This window comes from Taudactylus pleione, unplaced genomic scaffold, assembly GCF_031769625.1.
Source record: "Taudactylus pleione unplaced genomic scaffold, aTauple2 ptg000279l, whole genome shotgun sequence".
NCBI lineage: Eukaryota > Metazoa > Chordata > Amphibia > Anura > Myobatrachidae > Taudactylus > Taudactylus pleione.
Window position 1 is genome coordinate 4477501 of NW_028284681.1, and position 2500 is coordinate 4480000.

Here is a 2500-nt window from a genome sequence, read left to right on the forward strand (position 1 = left end):
GCCCGGTTTTGATTCCCGGCCAATGCAATGTAGAGCTTTTGCTGACATGCCAGTGATTTTGGTGTCCTAGTTTCTCATGCTGGCTATTGGTGGTGCAGCTATATAGTGTTCCACATACCATGATACAGCAAAATGCAAAACTGCTCTACCGACTGAGCTAGCCGGGCTTGGTTAATGGAGCGACGAGACCTTGATGATGCCATCGTTGCCTTGCCCTGCAACCTATGAAACCCAGGCCAGCTAGTTCAGTGGGCAGAGCATTGGTTTCACACAATGAACTACCCGAGTAGGTGGAAGGTTCCGCATGCGTAAAGCATTGGTGGTTCAGTGGTAGAATTCTCGCCTGCCACGCGGGAGGCCCGGGTTCGATTCCCGGCCAATGCAATGTAGAGCTTTTGCTGAAATGCCAGTGATTTTGGTGTCCTAGTTTCTCACGCTGGCTATTGGTGGTGCAGCTACGCATTGGTTTCATACAATGAACTCCCCGAGTAGGTGAAATGTTCTGCATCCGTAAAGCATTGGTGGTTCAGTGGCAGAATTCTCGCCTGCCACGCGGGAGGCCCGGTTTTGATTCTAGCTAGCCGGGCTTGGTTAATGGAGCGACGAGACTTTGATGAGGCCATCGTGGCCTTGCCCTGCAACCTATGAAACCCAGGCCAGCTAGTTCAGTGGGCAGAGCATTGGTTTCACACAATGAACTATCCGAGGAGGTGGAAGGTTCCGCATGCGTAAAGCATTGGTGGTTCAGTGGTAGAATTCTCGCCTGCCACGCGGGAGGCCCGGTTTCGATTCCCGGCCAATGCAATGTAGAGCTTTTGCTGAAATGCCAGTGATTTTGTTGTCCTAGTTTCTCACGCTGGCTATTGGTGGTGCAGCTACGCATTGGTTTCATACAATGAACTCCCCGAGTAGGTGAAATGTTCTGCATCCGTAAAGCATTGGTGGTTCAGTGGCAGAATTCTCGCCTGCCACGCGGGAGGCCCGGTTTTGATTCCCGGCCAATGCAATGTAGAGCTTTTGCTGACATGCCAGTGATTTTGGTGTCCTAGTTTCTCATGCTGGCTATTGGTGGTGCAGCTATATAGTGTTCCACATACCATGATACAGCAAAATGCAAAACTGCTCTACCGACTGAGCTAGCCGGGCTTGGTTAATGGAGCGACGAGACCTTGATGAGGCCATCGTTGCCTTGCCCTGCAACCTATGAAACCCAGGCCAGCTAGTTCAGTGGGCAGAGCATTGGTTTCACACAATGAACTACCCGAGTAGGTGGAAGGTTCCGCATGCGTAAAGCATTGGTGGTTCAGTGGTAGAATTCTCGCCTGCCACGCGGGAGGCCCGGGTTCGATTCCCGGCCAATGCAATGTAGAGCTTTTGCTGAAATGCCAGTGATTTTGGTGTCCTAGTTTCTCACGCTGGCTACGCATTGGTTTCATACAATGAACTCCCCGAGTAGGTGAAATGTTCTGCATCCGTAAAGCATTGGTGGTTCAGTGGCAGAATTCTCGCCAGGTAAGGGGGGGGGGGGGAGCGGTTTTGATTCTAGCTAGCCGGGCTTGGTTAATGGAGTGACGAGACCTTGATGAGGCCATCGTGGCCTTGCAGTGCAACCTATGAAACCCAGGCCAGCTAGTTCAGTGGGCAGAGCATTGGTTTCACACAATGAACTATCCGAGGAGGTGGAAGGCTCCGCATTCGTAAAGCATTGGTGGTTCAGTGGTAGAATTCTCGCCTGCCACGCGGGAGGCCCGGTTTCGATTCCCGGCCAATGCAATGTAGAGCTTTTGCTGACATGCCAGTGATTTTGGTGTCCTAGTTTCTCACGCTGGCTATTGGTGGTGCAGCTATATAGTGTTCCACATACCATGATACAGCAAAATGCAAAACTCCCGCCCAACGTGGGGCTCGAACCCACGACCCTGAGATTAAGAGTCTCATGCTCTACCGACTGAGCTAGCCGGGCTTGGTTAATGGAGCGACGAGACCTTGATGAGGCCATCGTTGCCTTGCCCTGCAACCTATGAAACCCAGGCCAGCTAGTTCAGTGGGCAGAGCATTGGTTTCACACAATGAACTACCCGAGTAGGTGGAAGGTTCCGCATGCGTAAAGCATTGGTGGTTCAGTGGTAGAATTCTCGCCTGCCACGCGGGAGGCCCGGGTTCGATTCCCGGCCAATGCAATGTAGAGCTTTTGCTGAAATGCCAGTGATTTTGGTGTCCTAGTTTCTCACGCTGGCTATTGGTGGTGCAGCTACGCATTGGTTTCATACAATGAACTCCCCGAGTAGGTGAAATGTTCTGCATCCGTAAAGCATTGGTGGTTCAGTGGCAGAATTCTCGCCTGCCACGCGGGAGGCCCGGTTTTGATTCTAGCTAGCCGGGCTTGGTTAATGGAGCGATGAGACCTTGATGAGGCCATCGTGGCCTTGCCCTGCAACCTATGAAACCCAGGCCAGCTAGTTCAGTGGGCAGAGCATTGGTTTCACACAATGAACTATCC

At 52.1% G+C, this 2500-nt stretch overlaps 4 non-coding genes across 4 annotated transcripts; 3 read left to right on the top strand and 1 right to left on the bottom strand.

Annotated features, from left to right (window-relative positions):
* The first annotated feature begins 313 nt into the window (after nucleotides 1-313).
* TRNAG-GCC (transfer RNA glycine (anticodon GCC)) lies at nucleotides 314-384 on the top strand. The gene has a single exon. It is a non-coding gene; the product is annotated as a tRNA-Gly (tRNA).
* Nucleotides 385-1292: 908 nt separating this feature from the next.
* Nucleotides 1293-1363, top strand: TRNAG-GCC (transfer RNA glycine (anticodon GCC)). Its single transcript has one exon. It is a non-coding gene; the product is annotated as a tRNA-Gly (tRNA).
* A 527-nt stretch (nucleotides 1364-1890) lies between these two features.
* TRNAK-CUU (transfer RNA lysine (anticodon CUU)) lies at nucleotides 1891-1963 on the bottom strand. Its single transcript has one exon. It is a non-coding gene; the product is annotated as a tRNA-Lys (tRNA).
* A 146-nt stretch (nucleotides 1964-2109) lies between these two features.
* On the top strand, nucleotides 2110-2180 carry TRNAG-GCC (transfer RNA glycine (anticodon GCC)). The gene has a single exon. It is a non-coding gene; the product is annotated as a tRNA-Gly (tRNA).
* Nucleotides 2181-2500: the final 320 nt, after the last annotated feature.